Raw genomic sequence first — 22,763 nt, forward strand, 5'->3', positions numbered from 1 at the left:
CCAGTTTGCTTGTATGCATTCTTCTTCAATGATAACCCCTCAATACATGACTTCAATACATGGACTTTTATAAATGTTTCTTGATAGTTAAGCAAGTATTCATAACGTATAAATAAGCATGGCATGCAAGAGTTTTTAACATGAATTGAACGGGTAGCAAGAAATAGCAAAATTGGGAATGGAACTAGAGACTCGATGTAGTTGTCGAGAATTAGATCATTGATTATGATTATATGTAAGTAAAGTGCGATGAATATTCTTCTACGCTCGTGAACTTATATGTTATTACCCCAAGGGATCGATTAAGGATCCGAGTTAAGGAAATTAACTCAAGAGGTTATAGATTAACCATTCATGTATGCATAAGATTATGATTAATATAAGTTGTAGGTGTTCGTGTCTCTCGTTATCCACGTTAGGGGGATACTAGAGGTTCTCGACCTAAGGGGAACGGTTTAAGCCGCAAGGGACCCGCACGACACTGAGGGAGTCTGATGTACGTACATCGGTCATGTATGGGAGTGTACTCGGGGTTACTCCACCCGGGACTCTCCGTAAAACGAATCAAGATTATGTTTGATTGTTCAACGCTAACATAAGAATCAATGAATACATTCATGCATGTTTTATGATATGATTATGTTAGGTACAAGTTAAGTAAAAATTATGATGTCGTTGACGTTCTTAGGTTTCCCTAATCGTCCGGCTTAGGTTTGTGTCATGAACATGTCACATGAAGACCTCGATGCGTTTATCGTATCTTGGCATAGTGGTCTTAGGTTCCCTTGACCGCCATGACACATATGATGATAGTAAGCCAATTACACATAAGTTGATTTATGACGGTCCTAGTGTGCACCTCCGTCTAAGCATGCAAGTCCCCACACACGTATAATCAACCGTCAGGTTGTAAAGTAGACACGTGGTGACCGTAGGTTTCCCTTGAGGTCGCCTATAGCCTAGGATTAGGTGGAACTCACTGAGACATTATGTCTCATCCCAATCTTATTTTGTTTCAGATAAGCAGGTTGGACGACAAGTTAGTTGCCGGATGGATATCTCATCAAATGCTCGTTCGTACACGCTGAGGGATGGATATGGATCTCAAGGATGTATCTATTATTATTTTAGGAAAAAGGTGTAGTAACGTATTTTACGAACGTGTATTGATGTATATTATTCATTCGAAGTTTTTATGTTGTAATTTTAATGTATCCAATACTAAAAATAATGCACGTGCTAAACTTTCTAGATACGTTTAGTATGGGTGTTACATTTGGTATCAGAGCAGGTCGATTCAGACCGTGCCTTGGGTCATTAAGTTACAACAAGGTAGTGGGACCATTGGGCTCCGGGTAAAAGTTCTAGTTGTCATTGTTAGTTGAGCCTGATCAACTCAATTTAACAATTGACGATTAGGATAGACGCCTGAGAGCTGAATAGGACCCAGGAGGAATGAAGTAAGAGATGAAGTTGCCTTGAAAGGTAAGAACTCGGGATGAGTATTAGTAAGAGGTTGCAGTGCCGGAAGGTGGATGGTGAACTAGGTTGTAGAAGTATAGTTCCACTGGGGATGTAAGGTAAGGTTAAGTAGGAATGTTCCGAAAGTGTTGGGTAAGATGTGGAAGATACTTCGCATACCCGTAAGTAAGAGTTTGGAAATGTTTATGTATGATCTGAAGTTTTAGTAAGAGCTGTTGTGGAACAGATTTATTGTACAGGAAGAATTCGACGTTGTTGACGTAATTAGTAGGCTCACAGGGATAGCGTTATGTAAATGAGTTGGTGAATTTGTAAGATCAGGGTGGACAAGGTTCTAGTATACGGAAACTGTAATAAGCGACGACGTAACTAGGAAAGTTACTCGTACATAAAACACTTTTTAAGTGGGGTGAAAATGACTTTTTAAGTCGGTTCTTCATCCCACTTATAGGTGGCCGACTTAAAAACTATTTTGATTTTAAGTCGGACTTCATCCGACTTAAAAACCATTTGTTAAGTCAGGTCACCCGACTTAAAATATATTTATTAAGTTAGGTCACCCCACTTAAAACGGCTCAAAAAGGATAAAAAAAAAAAAATCAAAGCTTTTAAGTCTATGCTATGATCCCACTTAATAACCTGCTTAAATTTTTTTTTATTAGCTATTGCCATTATGATTATAATACAGAAATTTAACAAATTAATCTAAAATTTCATACACAACCACTAATATAAAATATCATTAGATCAAATTTCCTACCACACTTTAAATAACTTCAAAGTTACAAAATCATTCATTAATACCATAAAACTAGACGTAAGCTAATAATTAATTGTCTTTGTTTCAAAGCATGTTCATTGCTAGACATATAAATTACATCAAAGTCTTTCAAGAATCAAACTTGCACAACCTTCTTGAAAATTCATAATTTCATCATCAATAAACGAAGTTTTGTCTCCAAAAACCTGAAGAAGAAGAAGAAAAAAACATTAATTATAATGTCATGAATTCAGCATTTTTTCAATGTATCTCTCAGTTAAAAAAATATTCAAAAGCTAGCTACAATCTTTACAATAATGCTTACTACTATCAAAAGTTCCAAGTATCATTTACAAAATTTGGCTACGGAAATATTGCCACTGAAATATTCCTATCATATTAGTTTTAGTATCTTTTTATCATCTTTTCACCTCTTCAAATCTTCAATTTCTCAATTTTTAAAATATCATTAAAACCCTTTTTTATAATGCCCATAATATCATTGCTTGCAACCATAGATTCTCATAGTTGAAACTCAAGAGACCATATGCTTAAGATGACAAAATGTACAAATTGCAGGACTACATAGGTGAACTTTAGCCTCCAAAAAAGATGCAACAGTAATACTTGAAAATGCTCATTATGCTCAGCACAATGTTGTTCTCTAGCACAACAAGTCTACCAGCAATATCAAGGGTGAAAACTTTGTCTGCAACAATTATATGGATGGACTATAAAACCCAAACAAGGGAATGACATATATATCTTATCAATTGTGCTTGGAAGAAGATATCAAAATAGTAATACCTCGTGTCTTTCTTTCATAGGAAATGGAACAGATAGTGAAATATCTTTTGAACCCTCTAGCAAAACAACCTGAAAGTTGCAATCCCCGACGGATGTATTAGTAAGTCATACCTACACAATCTACTACAATGACAACAACAAAAGACAAAGTGGGAAAAACTGCAAAAATTGAATCCTTGTTAAAAATATTTCAGATTTGGGAATGAATAACTGCGTCAACAAGTGGTTACTAGTTAAACACGTGCGAAATAATTAGAGTTCACACTTATATTCTCAAAAACTTAATCACTGACAACTGAAAAGTTAATATTTAGATAGCTAAATTCATTTTCCAGTGCTATACTTTTGTTCCTCTGAAAAATAAAGGTAAAATGTGATGTTGCATAACTCAAATAGATAAATTCTCAAAAGATTGCATTCCAAGTTTGCAACAAAAAATAAGAAGAAAAAAGAACGTAAAATTAAGGAAGCGCTTTCCATCGACTACAAACAAGAAGTCCTGAAGTGGCAACCCATATCCAATGGTAAAACCCAATTCTTGAAAGATCTGCATGCAGATTTAAATTAAATAGAATAAAACCAAATAACAATCCTCACCTTGAAGAGTATGGACATAGTCAGAATCCTGTGAAACATCAAACAGAGGGCCAGCTCCAAAGGCATAGGATAATGAGTCATTCAGCTCGCCCATGTAATAAATGACCTAAGTATGGACATTCCGTTGATTGAGAAGCTTTCAAAACCTGTGTTTTCAATCGTGCATCGCGGAAAACTCTGATTGACTCATTTGTCTCCTATTAAAAGGATCAGAGGGAATACCTGACATTGTAAACCAAAGCACTAGACAAATTAGTTTTCAATTTTTACCATGTTTAGTAATAAGGATTTCTCTTCAGCTGCCCTTTCATGTGCAGTTGTCGATGAACTGAGTAGAGAATTAAGAAAGCTCAACGAAGGTTGTTGAAATTCAACGGAAGTAGGGTACATCCTGTAATAACATGTCAAGTATTGATTGTGAGTGAAAGAGATTATCATAAAAATGTTAATTGAAATAGCTTATATATAAGCACTTAACTGAAAAGTGGTTAATTGAGTTAATTTTTTAACAATATAATAGATGACCCTATGCAAGGATGACTCATACAAATTGAGATAGTAATAAAGTGAATTACTAAAAGTATTAATTGTATATATTAGTACTTTCACTAGTGAGAACAAAGTATTATACCTTTATAAGAATAAGATAAACCATTAAAGAACAAGCTTCCAGCAAGAAATGTGCTTATAAATTGTGCTAGCAACCAAGCCATTGGTTTCTATCTTAACTGGTTACAAGGTAGAACAATTTGTAAGGTCTTTCTCAGTCTCAGATAATCAAAACTACCCTTTTATAATAACAAATTATAATAATAAACAAGAAAATTAAAGACACTAACCAATGCACCACCTTTTGTTCTAGCACATAAGATTAGTTTGTTCAACAACATCAAAATTGCATCAACACCATGAAAAGATCCAATGTTCTTGAAATTAAGGAAATGCGTAGTGTGTGATAGTGACTTCAATAGGACCCTCTTAACTTACATAGGAAACTATTCTTCAAAATAACATATGTTTAAGACGTATGACATACATTGGTGCTCTATTCTGTCACATTCATAATAAAGTTGTTGTTAATTATAACCTCTCAATATTGGAAAGATACAACTACTATAAAAAAGTAACTTTTTTTTTTGAACAGCCAATATTATTACTCGCAACCAAAGCTCTCAAAACAAGAAAAAAGGTGCTAAAAAAACAAGATACAACACCCTAGCGTAAAGTAATACGGGGCGGCCCTAAAACAGAACAAAAACACAACACCAAAACATGACAGAACCCTAAAAACACCTACTGCCCAGCCTATATAACAGAGCAGCAGCTGCTGTATATACCAACCGCAGGCTGAAAAAAACTCAGCAGGGGTGCAAATCAAAAGGAAAACAGCAACAGCCCCAAAAAAACCCATAAAACACCATAAAGCAACAACTTATAAAGTAATTTACATCGATAACACAGAGCAGTAGTAATTGCAATATTTGAGTCTGCGTCATCAATGCACGTTGAATTGGAATTCCCGTGAAGAGTACTGAGTACCAATACCATTGTCCAGTTTTGGATTATGTTGTATAAAATGATACATATGAGTATTTGTTTAATTGAAAGTAAACGATACATATGACATTTTCATAAGTTGTTTTCAGCTTATTTTCATAAGCTCTTGGACATAGCTTATGAAAATAGCTTATACTAGTTTATATCAAAATAATTTAACTTTATTTTACCTATTGTTATAGAAATAGCTTATACATAAGTGCATATCATATCATGATAAACACTAAAAAGCCTATCATGATAGCCATTTATGCTATAAGCTACAAAATAACTCGTTTATCCAAACAGGGCCTATATCCATAAGCTCTATAGTATAGCTTACAAAAATTGCTTATAGGTTTAGGTTATATGAAAACAGATTGATTTGATTGATTATATGCTTTGTTAAAGAAATAGCTTATACATAAGCACTGAACTGAAAAGTGGTTAATTGAGTTAATTTTTTAACAATATAAGCACACTTAATTAAGTTGTTTATACATATGGCATTGGCAGTAGCAAGAAAGCCATGCCATATTTCGGTGCATCATTAAGACATGAATTAGGTCATATTTCAGTGCAATTGAAGCAGGAAGCAAAAAAAGCCATGGCATGTTTGATGTTTCGATGCATTCAAAAAAGCCATTAACAATTCTCAATCCCTATTCCCCAAATTCTAAAACCCTAAAAAAATTCCCAATTCTAAAATCCTAAAACAAGTTATTGAAGAAGGAATTTTCAATTAGAGAATCAATTGACTTACCTTGACTTAGAGCGAGTGAGAACTGTGAGAGAGATACTGGGTTTGAAGAAGAGAGAAGATGCTGCTGTTGAGAGTGGAGAAGAGAGAGTCATTGGCTGCCGACAGGGTTTGTTTGTTGTTGCGAGAAGATTCATACATAATAATAAGGTGACGATTTGTTTTTGAGATGAGAGAAGGTGAGCGATTTGTGTTTCTTCGAGGATAGAAGAGCAGAATCGTGAAGAAGAGAGAAGGTGGAGAAATTTGTATATGGTTTCTTTGGATTTTTTTTTATTTTATTTAATTTTAATATGTATATAAAATACTTTCTAGTGGGGTTAAACAACTTAATATTTATTGAAGTTAAAAACATCCTATCCGGCCAGCTTTTTAAGTCATGTGGATAGCAACCTACTTAAAATTCTTGTGTCAATAAGTATTTTTTGTACTAGTGTAGTAAATGAAGATAAGGATTTAAGCGAAAGTTTATGATTGTCAGAGCTAAGGCGTTAAATTTTCGACTTGCCAAGAATTGTATCGATATAGGTTGATGGTTGCTGTGCACATATTAAAGAACGTTTTACGACGATGGGAATGAATGATATGCATTGGGGTACTTGAGAAATAAGGATTTTATGCAAGGTAGTTTTTGGAAAAGAATGTTGAACTGAAGAAGCTCACCAATAGCGAACCTGAGGCGAGGTTTCTGTTTTTCCGAAAACGGTAGTTCGTCTCAAGGGTTTGCAGTAACTATTGGAGAGTTATTTTCGTAGTAATATTTTAAGTAACGAAAACATTTATGACAACAAGTGACGAATGCATATCACACCCTAAGATTTTCAAAAGAAGAAAGCATGAGCAACTATCAACGGAATTGATTCGATTCAAGGTAACTTTGGAAGGGGAGGGGAATGTAATTTACTCTTATTATTATTATTATTATTATTATTATTATTATTATTATTATTATTATTATTATTATTATTATTATTACTACTACTACTACTACTACTACTACTTACGAAAAGACGGGCACATGTCCGTCTTTTCCGCTCTTTTTATTGCGCTAACGTTTGAAAAATATTAACAGTGTTTTTTTTTATGAAATTTTAATTTTGATTAAAACTAAAAATATAAGGGTAATTAAGTAAATGGTCCCTATAAATATTCATAATTTTATTTTTAGTCCTTACAAAATAAAATTGCACTTTTTAGTCCCTGTAAAAAATTTCATCAGCATTTTTATTCTCTGTAAAATTTTCCATCAACATTTTTAGTCCCTATAAAAAATTTACGTCAGCATTTTCGGTCCCTAAAATACTAAGGGAAAATGTCACAGGGACTAAAAAGTGTGATTTTATTTTGTAGGGACTACAAACAAAATTATGAATATTTATAGGGACCATTTACTTAATTAACCCAAAATATAAATACTAAATTTACTTAATTAACCCAAAATATAAATACTAAACTAACCATAATTATCTATTTCAATGACACAAAAAATATAACACAAAAATATATTCTAAATTTTTTTTAACGACACCAACAACAATCTTTATTATAGAAAAAAATTGTTTAAGGGTATAATTGGAATAATGAAAAAGTAACTATTGTTTTACCTCGAGATCAGCTCTCAGATACTTTGGTGTGGTCTCACACTCTGGATGGAAATCTCTCATCGAAGCAAGCATATTCTTTTCTTAGATCGATGGGCCCTCTGCTGCCTTAGGCGTAATTCATTTGGAACTCTTACGTTCCTCCTTCTCACTGGTTTATTTATTGGCGGCTTCATCATGGTAAGATGTCCACGGATGAAAACCTAAGAAATCGTGGTTGTGTTGTTGTTTCGGTTTGTATATTATGCTTGACAACGGATGAATCTTCTGAACACCTTTTTTCTTCGATGTCAATTTGCAACTCATCTTTGGAACTGGATCAGAGACAAGCTTAATTGTGTTATTGACTGCTCTTCGGTAGACTCTCTCCTATCTTGTAGACCGGTTTGATGTTCTTCTCAAGTGTCAGACATTTATTTGGCGGCAGATTTGCACACACTGCATACTATTTGGTAGGCTAGGAACTCCTTGCGTTTTTCATCAGTCACGACATCTTTGCATTCAGCCAAAGTCCATATCCACTCTTTGGTTGCAATGTCTGGAAATGTTTCTAAGGGTAAGTGCTTGCCTTCGGACTACGTGTTTCTTGATTCTTTTGCGGTTTCTCATCATTGCCATAGGGTCAAAGAAATTACTATGGTGTTGTGGAAGGCCCCTACCTCTCCTTGGTTGAAGGTCAACACAGATGGTTCGGTCATTGGTGAATATGCGGCCTGTGGGGGGTTGTTTCGAGACCAATTCGGCACGTTTTGTGGTGCAATCTCTTGTAACGTGGGTTTACAGTCTATTTTTCATGCGGAGGTTCACGGAATTATTTTTGCTATTGAGTATGCTGCTCGAGAAGGGTGGAGAAATATTTGGCTGGAGAGCGACTCAACAAGTGCCCTTTTGATTTTTTTGAATGATATGTTAGTTCCGATTAGGTTACGTAACAGATGGCATAATGCTCACAATCTTGGTATTAAGGTTATTTCATCTTGTATTTTCCATGAATGTAACTGTTGTGCGGATAAATTAGCTACTATGGGTCACTCCATGAATGGTGCGGTTTCGCTTGACACTCTTCCAGATGAGTTTAAGGCTTTAAGCTTGATTTATTTAGGGATAGATGCGGGTCACCTAACTACAGATTTCCATGATTCTGTTTCTTTGGTTATCTGTTGTTTCAGCTGTTTTTTTTTGCTTTTCCTTTTTGTATCTTTTTTAGGGTTTTGGCCTAGTCCCCCCCTCCTTTGTAATTATTTTTCCTCCTTTTTTAATAAAATTTCTAGAGTTTGGCAGCATAGGATGGAGGTTTCTCGGGGTGCTAACCTAGTGGGATGTCGATGTTGCCTCTTGATGTCTGTCCACGCTCCTTGCTTATCAAAAAAAAAAAAAAGTAAGTATAAACATACTCGTCTAGTTTTTTACACTTTTTAAATGATAAAGGAAAAAAAACCAGACATATATTTATTCTTTTTTTTTTAGGAAACATATATGTATTCTTATCGTGTTTGTTATATTTGTTTTAATATTTAAACTTATTCTTATCTATTTGTTACATGTGTTATTTTTATTGAAAATTGCCGGTATTTTTGGAAAGGAAAGTCAGCCCAGAAGTGCGGAAAGGGGTAGTTTTCTTTTTATATAGTACTAGCGGAAAGATGCGCACTATCGTGCCCGTCTGTCCGCTCTTTCTACAGCGCTAACGCATGTGATTATTTTATTTTGTTTGTTCGAATAATTTTGATTAAAATTTTTTAATTTTAAGATATTATGAAAATTATTGATATGTTGATTTATAAACAAAATATTGTCAAGGCATATAACAAAATTATTCTTGAACTTAACATATTTTTGTTTGCCTACATATAAAATTAAAGTAAAATAATGATCATTTATTGTTAATTCTAATAGTAATTAGTAACATCATAATATAAATGTATGTGTTGTGTAAAAGAAACATCATAAATAAATGTATAAATGACATGTTATGTAAAAGAAACATTTCTATGATTGTGATAAAAGAATATCTTTAAAAACTACATTTTTCATAAAGTCTCCATCTTCTCCTTCTATTTTCCCTTATTTAATGAGAACTTTTGTTGAATTTTGAGAAACTCCTCTTGATAAAGCTACATATAATTGACCATGGCTGAAAATATTTCGTGGAAGATAGATTCCAACATTGGGAATGGTCTACCCTTGTGACTTATTTATGGTAATAGCCAAACTTAGTCTAACGGGAAACTGTTTTCTACTAAGCACAGAGGGAAGTCATGAACTCGCATTTGTTTTTAATTTAATTATGGGCAAGAATGCTCTTTTTCCAACGCTATCATAGTGTGTATAAGCAATTATAAACCAACAAAGTCACATAATTCTTAAAATTAATCGTAAACAATTTGAATCATAATCGCTTATAAACCAGCAAAGTCAAATATATAATCCATAAAATTAATCGACTTTGATTAGTTGTAACATGGAAGAAAGAAAAAACTAAACAGGTTAATTTTGAATTCTGATGCAGAGGGTTGAGAGAGGTTGACAAAAACTAAACAATGCGGGAACAAACTATTAACTGTGAGAACCCTACTTATTATTATTTAATATAGTGCTTACAAATCTTTTTCTAAAATATTTTGAGTCCTAATTTTTTTTTTAGAGGATTTAAAATCCAATTTTTAACATTATTTTTTGCTCACGTTTGTTAGTTTGTTACAAATCTTTTTTTTAGAGGATTTAAAGTACAATCTTTAACTATATTTTGCTCACGATTGTTACTAATCTTTTTATCAGAAGATTTAAAGTCCAATCTTTAACATTATTTTTTGCTCACGTTTGTTACTAATATTCTTTTTAGAGTATTTAAAGTTCAATCTTTAACATTATTATTTTTTGCTCACGTTTGATACTAATATTTTTTTAGAGGATTTAAAGTCCAATCTTTAACATTATTTTTTGGTCACATTTGTTACTAATCTTATTTTTAGAGGATTTAAAGTCCAATGTTTAACAATAGTTTTTGCTTACGTTTACTAATCTTTTTTTTAGATGATTTAAAGTCCAATCTTTAACATTATTTTTTAGTCACATTTGTTACTAATTTTTTTTGATGATTTAAAGTCCAATATTTACTATTATTTTTTGGTCACGGTTGTTACTAATCTTTTTTTAGAGGATTTAAAGTCCAATCATTATTATTATTTGGCTTAATTGCAGTTTTAGCCCACTAACTTTCCCAAAGTTGCAATTTTGGCCCCCTAAGAAAAAAAACTACAAAACCGCTCCCTAAGTTTTGCAACTGTAGCAGTTTTGGCCCCCCATGGCAAAAAAAAATTAAAAAATGACACGTGGCACCTCACTTAGGGTGCCACGTCAGCGTATACCGAGTCAAAATTGGCCTTGGGGGCCAAAACTGCTACAGTTGCATAACTTAGGGGGCGGTTTTGTAGTTTTTTTTCTTAGGGGGCCAAAGTTGCAACTTTGGAAAAGTTAGGGGGCTAAAACTGAAATTAAGCCTTATTATTTCTTGCTCACGTTTGTTACAATTGACCAAAGACTAAGGAAGAGTAACTTATATCAATAAAATAATATGGAAATACTGTTTTTTGTGGAAGAGATATGAAAATACTTGGCAATCTTTGTCAGTTATATTGAGGGAAACAACACAGATGTACAACATAAAATCGACTGATAAAAAAGTAACATGAGTTTTTGTTTTGTGCTAGTTTTTTGTGAGTTTGATGTATGGTTAACGGAGGTAAAAGAGGGTTAACGAGGACGATTAGTGACATGGATTAGTAATCCACATGTTATTTTATAATTGGCTAACAGTAAGAACAGTTCATAAGGAATTGTGTGTAAGTTTTCTCCTTAAATTAAATTTATTCTTATCTATTTGTTACATGTGTTCTTTGTATGTAAAATTAAAATTAAAAATTAAGGGTATTTTTGGAAAGAAAAGTCCAACCCAAAAGTGTGCTGAAAGGGGTAGTTTTCTTTATATATAGTATAGATAGATAAATTATCCTTGTAACAACTTTTATTATTAGTGGATTATATTAACTTGTAACAACTTTTGTTTTTATTACTCCCTCCGTTCCTTTTTAAGTGTCTTTTTAGAAAATCAACACATTCCTTTTTAAGTGTCTTTTTAGAAAATCAACACAAAAATAGTGATGTGTATTTTTGCACATTTTCTTCCTATTATACCCTCATTTTAATCCACCAATAAGTTCCTATTTTTTTGCCCACACTTTATCTTTCCAATAAATTTAATATGTTCTCTTGAAACAAACAATTGTCTGTTATTATCTTTTTCTCCAACAAAATCCTTTTTCTTTACGCACTCTTTCTCTTATAACAAACAATTGTCAATTTTTTAAATATTGCGCACATCTTTTGAATTATGTTAAGTCAATATAAAAATTATTCCAACTTCACATTAATCAAATGTTAAGAAAAAATTAACTTTCTTCCAACTCCTTTAATTAAAGTTAAGGCTTCAACTATGGCTTCAACCAATGCTAGAGTCACACTTGAAATTTTTAACAATTGCTACTCATCTTATTTATAGAATTTTAACGCTTTTTGCAACCATTGTTTAGAACAAAATTTTGTTTAAATTTGAAGATAACAACAAACAAATTTGTTTAAAGAAAACAAACTTTAGTTTTCCAAATAGATAGCATTAATTAGTTTTATTGAAAAAGATAAAAGTAATTGACAAAGGATATAATTGACAAATCGTACCCTTAAAATACAAAAAAGACAGTTAAATAGGAACGAAAAATTCACCCTAAAAAGACACTTAAAAAGGAACGGAGGGAGTAGATTATATTCTTTTTGTAACAACTTTTATTATTAGGTTATCTATCACTCTTATTTATTACTAGCGAAAACCACACTTCCAACCCTATTGCTACTCTTTTTTTTGGTAGTGGTCGGGGTTTGAACCCTGGACCTTACATATTTTTATGCATTGTCCCAACCAGCTGAGCTAAGCTCATGAGGAACTCTATTGCTACTCTAATGCCACCAGCCTTTGCTTCAAACCTCCTATAAAGTGAACTATGAGTAATCCATTATTTCAACGTCTACATCATGTTGTTATCGATTACATCATTAATTGTTTCATTACTTTATTGTCCTTATTTAATTAAATTTAAGGGTAAAACAGTAAATTAATTTTAAAATCTCCTCATTTTAGGAACCAAACACATTTTTAATTAAAATTCATCTCCTCCCATCATTTGTATCAAACATATATTCAATTAAAATGTCTTCCTTCCCCTCTCATTTTCTCCTCTCCACTAAGATCCCTCCTCTCCCGTCCCCTCAACCAAACAGAACCTAACATAGTGTGGGCGATGCACCAACAAAATTAAAAGTAACATTGGAAGGAAAACTAACAAACAAACATAACCGAACCGAATTGCTGAACCAAACTGAATTAAAATTAACCAAACCATTTAAGTGGTTTGCGAACCGAACTAGTAATTTAATAATTGTTATTGAATCAAAACAGAATTATTTTGATCCGAACCAAACCATTAGCAAAGCGCAAACTTCATATTTTGAATAGATAGGATAAACTTGTGTCTTGATTTATTATTATATGTTGTTTGTAGGAAAATACAATCTTCAAAGTCAAATATGTTTGGTTTGCATGTTTCACCGTGTTATTCTTGTTCTACCAGAAAAGCTAAGCTAGTTGACCATTCATGGTTCAAATTTTTACAGCTTTTTTATCTTGAATTTAGATGGTAAAACTTTAAATTTTATTTTCCGCATGATTAGCATAGGCTTGAAAATCAAAGTTTATTTATGATGCAGGAAAAATTTATCAGGACAGTACATTGCATATTTTAGTGGGAGGTATTTTATTAAATCAGTGATATTTCTGCATTCATTTGGCTTTTCTATGTCTTGGGTTGAGCCTTATGAGTAAGATAGATTATTGTGATGGGACAAGAAATTGTATGAACACACCTCATTGGTACAAGAGGTACCATGAAAAGTTATAGTACATCAATTGTAACAAACCTGCAGTACTACAAGACCATTCCAATTCAATTACATCCGATGAAACATATGTTTCAACAAATAACCGGCACTGATGATACATTACTCCTCTTTGTTGGATATTACCACACCAATTGATGTATGTGGATTATTCAGTACATTCCATGTTCCATGCATCCAGAATATTAAATCCAAATTTCATTATTTTCATACTCTTTCAGCCGAGTATAGTGCTCATATATTTTGCCAAAAAATACACCCAATGCTTACTGAATAATTATCACACCACCAGTCTCATACATGATATGATCCAATGCTCCAAATCATTGCAGCACAAACCATCACAAAACCAAACATAAGTCAGAAAACCAAACCATGTCAAAAGCTAGTGTTTCCCTGCTTCCTTGGCTAAGCATATGTGGAATCTGTCCGTATCATCAAATGGCTTTAATTAAATCAGTTTATGCCTAAAAGTGTAAAGTTATGTGATAGAGTTACAATTGTGTATACCTAACTGATATAGTTCGAAAGGCTAGCTATATAAGTCTTGGTTTGATGCAAGTTTGATAGCATAACAACTTGTGAGTATTTTTTAGATCATAGCGAGAAAAGAGAATGAGCATTAGAGGGATCTCTAAAGCTGTGGAAATTCTTGTGCTATGCGTAATTTGATCAAGAAATAGAAAGCTACGATCAGTGATGACCTAGGAGTCAATAGCTTCAAATCTCGATCAATCTTATCTTCCTCCTTTCATTTCTTTTCTTTACTACTACCGCTATTGCAATTTCTGCTGCAATCATTTATCAATATTGGTTTCACTCTTAACAGCATATATTAACTTGACTCACTCATTTTGCCAACTGCTTGTGTTTTGACAGTAGCACCAAGAAACTCATACTTTTTCACACTATATTTTTATGCCAACAGAAGTTAATTCTATTACATAAAGCATGTATTTCCACTCGTTTAATTATTATTATTTGTACATCAATTCCTTGTGTGACCTCTGTTGCGCTTCATTATGCTTCAATTCTGCCCTGCACCTTCCAATGCTCCATATTCATGTCATGAACCTTCAGCTGTTCAGCATATAGATTTGCACAGTTAAGAAGCACCATATCAAGGATTCCTCTTCACTATATTGGTCCCTAATTGAATGTATAAAACAAATACTGAACTCTTATCTTCGAGGTGTCAATTCTTAATTGCAGTCTCAACTTTTGTCTCTGTTGTTCAATTCGACAAAACTGACATATGGAATGACATTGACTTTGATTCATGCTCTTCTTCAACTCAATGTTTGATGAAATGGTGTTACATGGAAGAAGATTTGCATGTCCACCTTGCAAACTATCCTGACAATATATAGCACCAAGTACATATTGTAAAAATGATATGAAATGGTTTGTTTGTAGGTTTGTTTGCATCTATCTTTTATATACCTTTGGATTCTTGTTGTCTTCAATACCTACTATCCAAGTGAGGAGTGTAAGTAATACAAATAAGAACCTATTGGTTTGTTTGAACATTAAAATAGATGCATCTAGGTTTTTTATACTTTAACCTCTTAACAGTTTTTCTCAAGTTTTATTTGCCAAAGTTTTTAAGTCTCATCATTTTATTTACGGTTACGCTTTCTTTATATTTTTCAGTTATGCTATGTCTCATTATTTTATTTATTATTGATCTTTCACTTTTCCTCGCTAATACTACAAACAAAATGTCCAAGGATCCACTATCACTTGCCTCTCTACAATATGCACCATTGCATAAGATTCTGTGTTATGGCAGCATCAGAGTCATCTCATTTCTGTGACTCAATCTGATACATACTACAACGAACCCATTTTCGCAAGGTCTCTAAATTTTTTTGGTATTTTTGTTCACATAATATTTACTTTTTCGTTGACTTTAACCTTCTTTTTTTTTAAATCAAAATAGTAGATTGTTAACAAACATTATACAAATTACAGTCCACATATTAACTATGCAATTACCAATTGTCATATTTATCTTTGAAGGAATCAAGTAAAAATATCATTATTTATACTTAAAAAGGTTACTGGCATTAGAGAAACATTCAAAATATTTAAAACTGCATGTCCACTTTGCAAGCTATTCTGACTTAGTTTTTCGCACTTTATTCTCATCAACACACATTTCACTCTCCATGTATTGTGTTCCATTGCCTGATTTCCGTGACTTCTTCCACCTCTTTAATTGGAAAGATCTCCGTACACAGCCACAAATCATAAACTGTCTCTCTTTTGTACTCTTCCTATCTCTCAATCTCTCATGGGTTTAGTTTCACGATTCCGAATCAGTTTGTGAGTATCAAGAAATATTCAGTCAACAAATGAAAGAGGGACAACTTTTGAATGTCAAGGTAAATTTGTTTAATTTTTAAGCACTTAACATCTTTAGCTGTTTTTGATTTGCTTCTTGTTGCTGTTGTTATTGTTTGTTTCGGTGCTTTCATGAACGAATCTCAAATTCATGTGACATGATCAATAGAATGTTTGTTCCATATGCTCTTAAGTAAATAATATACATCTATGAGAGCTATGATACTATCAGTGTGAGTTTGTTATGTTGAATTCAAATTTTGGCATATAAATCAGACTACCTCAATTATAACATAACCTTTTCTATCAATTGTTTGTTACAAGAAACCAATTTTCAATTTTTTTCGGTTTTTCATATATGATTTGTTTCTGTCCATACAGTACTAATTTAATCAACAGATGTATATGTTGTTCACTACTATTCTTATGTTTTAATTGGATTTTCTTTCACCTTATCTTGTTGTTTTGGGGGCCTTTTGTTTAATCTTCTTATTCGCTATCCATGGGAAAGTAAGTGTTAGACTTGTTCCATCATATCTTCACGTTCATATACCAATAGACTTTTTCTTCTTATATGTTGCTAAGTTCATGGATTCTTTTGGAATTTATTCTTAAGACTACATGTTAATTGTTCCATTGTGTAATTCGAAAGTTATCGATTTAACAAGTTGCTAAAAAGATGTGATTTTTCTCATCAAATTGGTACATTGATTATGTGTTTGATGTTGTGATTAAGCGTCAGCAAAGTGTGATAAAGTGTTGCATATTGATATAATGTTAATATGCTTCTAGCCTAATATCCTTGACAGTGACGGACATACTGACCTGTCTTCATCATAGCAACATTACGGTTACAGAAGAGAAAGTTTAAGTGAAGATGGAAAGTAAATAATGAATGTATATTGTTACTAGACATCTACCCGCGCGATGCACACGTAAGTTTTGTTGAATTATTAGATAATTATTCGCCTAGAAGTATATTGATATAGATGTTTTTTATAAATAATTGTTTAGAAGATATTGGTATGCAAAGGATATATGTTACCCTACCAATTTGTTGTTGTAGATTACTCAAAACAAAAATTGATTAGAAATAATTAATAACCAAAATATGCTATGCCACTCATAACTTAATAAATAATGAAAAGCTATAGGTTTACAAAAATATAACAGACAACAGCTACATCAAACATAAAACAACAGTACAACAACATCTAACAAATTCTGCCCTATGATCTAACAAATTCTCTCTCCTTGAACAAGACTGCTATAAATCTATAAATAACATTTTTCTTTCCTAAAATTAATCACTTCTCTTTATTCTTGTAATACTAAACCTCTCTCTCTTTCTCTCTCCTTATTTTTTTTTTCGGTTTTAACTATAACTCCTAAACATAATGTCTAACCCATCTTTATGTGGAGATGATGCACATGGGCTAGACATTATGTTGAGGAGTTCGAGTTAAAATCGGAAAAAGAAATTAAGAGGGAGAGAGATATAGGTGTTTAGTATTGTAAGAATAAAGAGAACCGATCAATTTTGGGTATGAAAAAGTTATTTATAGGTTTATAGCAATCCTGTTAATGAAAAACAAATATTGGGTTATCTCTCATCGTGCCAAATCTCACAACCCAATTTTAGATCATAGAGCGGCGTTCTGTCAGATGTTGTTCGCTCTTTTCTGTTTGATGTCGTTGTCTGTTATATTTCTGTATGGCCACCTTTTTTTTTTTTTTTTTTTTTTGCTTTGGTGATCATATGTTGTTTTTGGTGATGGGTTCTTGGACTGTGTCTGTCCCATTTTTGCATAGTTTTCTTCGTATTCTAGTTTCTTATGTGGTAGTCTTTGAGAGAGGTGTCTGGTTGTGTTTTATATTACGAGCATTATTCTACTGGCTATCTTTGGCTTCCTTTTACTCTTTAGGTGATCTTATATTTTCTTGTACATGATGATTCTGCGTATGAATAATATTAGCCATTTAAAAGAAATATATCATGACCGGCGCCTGGCAAGCCTTAATCAAATTCCAGTTTAGAAGCAAATACTTAATTTAAAGAATATGTTTCTAGAGTATTACATGTTTTTTGTTTTGAAAGCAATAGTCTTGAAATTGCATGTTCGTTGTTTATCTGATAATGATTTTGAAGATAACCGTGGTTTTAGATTTCTAATGGATTTTTGTATCCTTATGTTCACTTTTCTATGAAACCATGATAACTAACTACTTGTTGGATTTTTTTTTTTTTTTGAATCGGCAAAATATTATTAACCAACAAGCCCGTGCAAGAAGCACTAATAAGCTTGGGTGGAAAAAAAAACATACGAGGGGAAATCGGTTGCCGCACAAACACCGGCTCGAACAAAAACCCCTTAAAAACCACCCCTAAACAAAAGAACAACCAAAAGAGTAATGACGTAGGCATATACATATGACAAACCACAAGCAAACCCCTGCGTCAACACCTATGCCCACCGAACCTGCCAAAGAGCATCCAACACTCCTGCTACCCCAACCGAACTACACAGCTGCTAACCAAAACAAAATTCTGCTTTGCACCCAAGAACAGCCACGCTACAAAGAAGATTTGGCCTAGCAGGAAGAACAGAACTTAACAGCGACACTAAGAAGCACGCTGCACACACCAAAAACCCACCAACAGAAACTGCAAAGGGCGAACAGCACACTACAACAGCACTCCACCTGGTAACAACTAAACTCCCACCACTTATCTCTCAAGACAAAGTCTTGGATTCCAACACCACTCGTAAAAGAGGCAAGACGGTGTTTGAGTCCTTTCTAACAACCACCTCCACAATAGCACCTTATTCTCTTCAACCAAATCCTCTACCTCAAAGTTTATCCCTTTGAAGATTTTGTCATTTCTCTTCTTCCAAATCACCCAAATGGTTGTATGCCAAATTAACCAAAGACCCTTGGTCACCTTTATCGTTCTCCCTCCAACACTCCCAAAGAACAAATAAGCTTGGTGGAATTATGAAGCAACAATCCCACCACTTCATCAATTTTAACCAACCCAAACTAGCAACATCACAATGCAATAAAAGATGTACCGCCGTTTCCACCTTACTATCACACATCACACACAAAGTAGACTCTTCCGGAGGTAGAGCATTTCTCAAAGCAAGATTCCTTCTAGTGGGGATTCGATTTAGCAATGCCCTCCAACCGAACGCAAGCACTCTCGACGGCGCCGGACTCTTCCACATATTTTCAAACACCCGTTTCTCCGACACACCCCATTCCACTTCACCCAACACTAAACCTTCTAACTTTGAATAGGCCGATTTCACCAAAAACCTACCATTCTCTTCTAAGTTCCATCGCCACTCATCCTCAACATTGGACCAAGTCATTCCTTCCAAATCCTCCATGAGGCTAGTAAGCAACTCTTCCTCCCACACAAAGAGCCTTCTTCTCCAAGTTAAATTCCAAAACACACCCTCCGCCGTATACCCCCCTATCTCCCCTACCAAAGCCTCCTTTTGACTTGAGATTAAAAAGAGGCGAGTATACTTTTGAGCAAAACTCCCGGTTCCAATCCATTTATCCTTCCAAAAACTCGTCTTCAAGCCGTTTCCTACCTTGCGCAAAACCTCCCCATTAAACCATCCTATGCTCCCAAAATCATTCAACTTTACTATCTCTTTCCACCAAACTGAAGTGTGACGCGGCCAAGATGGACTACCTCCTCCTAGCAAACGCTCCTTACAAGGACCATATTTTACCTCTAACACTTCCTTCCACAAGGCCTCTTCCTCATTTAACAACTTCCATCTCCATTTAGCTAATAAACTCACATTCATCACCCGGACATTGAAATCTTGTCTACAAAACAACTTAAAGTCTCCAATCAAAATGATTGATTATACTTTGATATATTTGCTAATTTTTGTATCTTCCTAATTGTTGATTATTCGATTATGATATGTATTTCGCATAAAGTGAAGGTTGTTGTTAGCTTATTAATTATACATTGAGATTTTTCTAAATAGGAATAGAAGAAACCAGTAATATTTACTAATGGTTATTGTAAAATTCTAACAAGTTCACATAAGGAATTGTTAAAGCAATTGAAGATGGTAACTCGTTTTTGAAAACAGTGTATTTAAGAGTGATGCTATATGTTGCGAAGACATACGCTCGCAGAAATTTCAAGAAAGCTATTTTCTTATTCCTTTTTTAAAAGTATTATAAAATAGTAGAACCACTAGTCCACCACCACTCACTAACATCATTTGATATTCTTCTGGACTTGACCTAAGTATTGTAGCACGATTAGAAGAAATGTGTCACTTGATTGTGAACCTTGTGATCTACTCTTGTTAAATAAAACACACACCATGCTGAATGTTGGAGAAGAGGCGGGAGTCCATTGTTGTCTACAATGATAAATGCCATCAAAGGGGTGAAGGTTGTGGAAGAAAAAAGAAGACGTCAATGGTTATATAAAAATAAAATAAATACCAATAGGTGAGAAAAAAGAAGCATAAGAGAGAGAGGAGCATACATAAAAAAGTGCAAGTATCTGTGCACCACATCAATCGTGATGCTTCCGTGATATGAATATTTGCTATATTTAGCATTATTGTTACTTACATGCATGTCTGGGTTCATTTGATTTCGTGTGGCCTAATGCTCAAGTTTTCTCAGAATTTCAGGGAATAGTTAAGATTGTGTTGTCTTGCTTTTATATAGGGATTAAGCTAGAACGGTGATCAAGCTCTTCTTGGTCTAATGCATATCACTGGGACATTTCTTAATGCACTTCCACCACCAAAGTAAAGTCAACTCTGTTAACCTCGTTTAATTTCCCATGTAATCTAAATGTAGGAAAATGACATTGGTGCAATTTTCAAAGATTAATTTTCCAGAGTTTTAGTCGCAATTATTCTTCAGTGAATTTTAATGTTAACCTTGTGACACTATCCTTATTTTGAAAGGCAATATCACATAACATGTTTGACTGGAATTTACTTCTCTTCTCATAGCTGCTTGTTCAATTGATTTAGACTGCTTGATTCACTTAACCAACAATAATCAGGTCATAATGAGGTACGGCTTAATTTAGACTGCTTGTAAAAATGAGATGAAGTGAGACATAGTGAATGGTTTGTTTGTAGTTGGTTATTATATGCTGCAGAGTTTTATCTTTCACATCATCACCACAGCCAGTTTTATGCGCTATATTAAACTGGTATTGTAGTATCGTCTAGGTTATTGTTGCTTATGGTTTATGGATTACAATGTAGCTGTATACTTCTCAGTTTTAGCTGTATATTGTCAGTTTTAGGCACTATACTTCTCAGTTTCGTCTAGGTTATTGTTGCACTATATTTTTGACTCTGAGTGATGTGGTTGTTTCCTGTGCTTAATATATACACCCATTTTATATGTTGCTTTATATCACATTGCAGTTTAATAATCAAATTGAGTGTGGTGTGATTTTTTCCGAGCTCCTGTTGTTCCGACACTTATTCTGACACACGTCTAGTCGTTTACGTCTCATTATTATATTTAGTGACAAACAATTTGATTCAAATTTCATTAACAAGTAATACTGTTTCATGCATTATATTATCTGAATGAGCAGAGGTTCTCCAGAAGATCTTGCAATGCCATATACTATATGTGGCCAAACTCCATAGTTGCAGGCATTATCTTTTAATGTACAATTACCAAAATAATTATTACGTGAATTAGTTGACATGCACTATTGAAGGAAGCAATGTTTTGTCAAATGAAATATATTCTATTTGTAATTTTAAAAAACATGAAGTAATTAAGAGTTGATAGAAGTTATTGTACAAAAAGGGATTAAATAAAAGAGCTTCCAAAATAACTGTCAAGAAGAAAGAACTTACGAAAGAGACAAACAACTGTCCGAAAAGCTCAAAAGGATGGATGTGCTCAAATGCATTGAGATTCCCTCTCCTTAAAGGAATGTAAATTGAGATCCAAGGTATGGTATTAGGAATACGAAAATTGATTATTTACTTACATAGACAAATCCTCATCGAAGAGAGGTGCCTGCTTAACAGTTGGTACCGGTTTAGATGTTCCAGTATCCGGAGGGTGTTAGTAAACATGGCATCCATGGAAGGATAGAGAGAAAACTCAAATAATATTTGTATTGATGATAAAAGTGAATATTACAAAAGATGAAGATATCCCACTAATGGGGTTATTACAAGTATATATACCACTACCAACTAGTATCTCTAATAGTCCCCCTCAAGTTGGAAGGTGTTCAAAACACTTCCAACTTGAAATGAGAAAATACAAGGAAATGCATCAAGCAAATGAAAATACAAGGAAAGATGCCGGAAACACATCGGCTAAAAAAAAAAAAGTCATCAAACAAGTGCTTATCCAACAAGAAGCAACCACAACTCAAGGTTGAACCAATTGAAGGAATAAGCATCCAAGCAACGCTTAACCACCATCCGGTAGAAGCCAATATCAACAAAGCCAATTAAGGCACAACGCTTAACCATCAAGAGTTCTCAAGAACTCAAGAAAGAAGCACAAGACAAGAAGAACAAGGATATCCAAAAACAATGATGATATCCAAAAAGAAGTGCAAGGAAGAGCCATAGTCTACAATGGAAGGAGGTCATATGTAAGACCAAGGTTCCAAAGATAAAAGTGATGCCCTCCTATGCCGAGCCGAGACAAGAAAAATCAAATGCAAGGAAGGGCCATAGTCTACAATGGAAGGAGGTCATATACAAGACCAAGGTTCCAAAGATAAAAGTGATGCCCTCCTATGCCAAGCCGAGACAAGAAAAAAAAAAAAAAACAAATGCAAGCCAATAGAGATGCATAACCATGTGATGTGTCTTCA

At 33.6% G+C, this 22,763-nt stretch overlaps 1 long non-coding RNA gene across 10 annotated transcripts; it reads right to left on the bottom strand.

Moving 5' to 3' along the window:
* Positions 1-2,193: 2,193 nt before the first annotated feature.
* Positions 2,194-6,208, bottom strand: LOC146916252 (uncharacterized). 10 transcript variants are annotated; one of them, XR_015014934.1, is made up of 6 exons: positions 5,946-6,208; positions 4,278-4,374; positions 3,647-4,037; positions 3,050-3,118; positions 2,870-2,951; positions 2,194-2,448 (listed from the first exon to the last, which is right to left on the bottom strand). It is a non-coding gene; the product is annotated as an uncharacterized LOC146916252 (long non-coding RNA). The 10 variants fall into 10 exon arrangements; XR_015014932.1 differs by having other exon boundaries at positions 4,278-4,696; XR_015014941.1 differs by lacking the exon at positions 2,870-2,951 and adding an exon at positions 5,095-5,177.
* Positions 6,209-22,763: the final 16,555 nt, after the last annotated feature.

The sequence above is a fragment of the Medicago sativa genome, chromosome 6 (genome assembly GCF_051527215.1).
Source record: "Medicago sativa cultivar Bolivia chromosome 6, Bolivia_mono, whole genome shotgun sequence".
NCBI classification, from domain to species: Eukaryota; Viridiplantae; Streptophyta; class Magnoliopsida; order Fabales; family Fabaceae; genus Medicago; species Medicago sativa.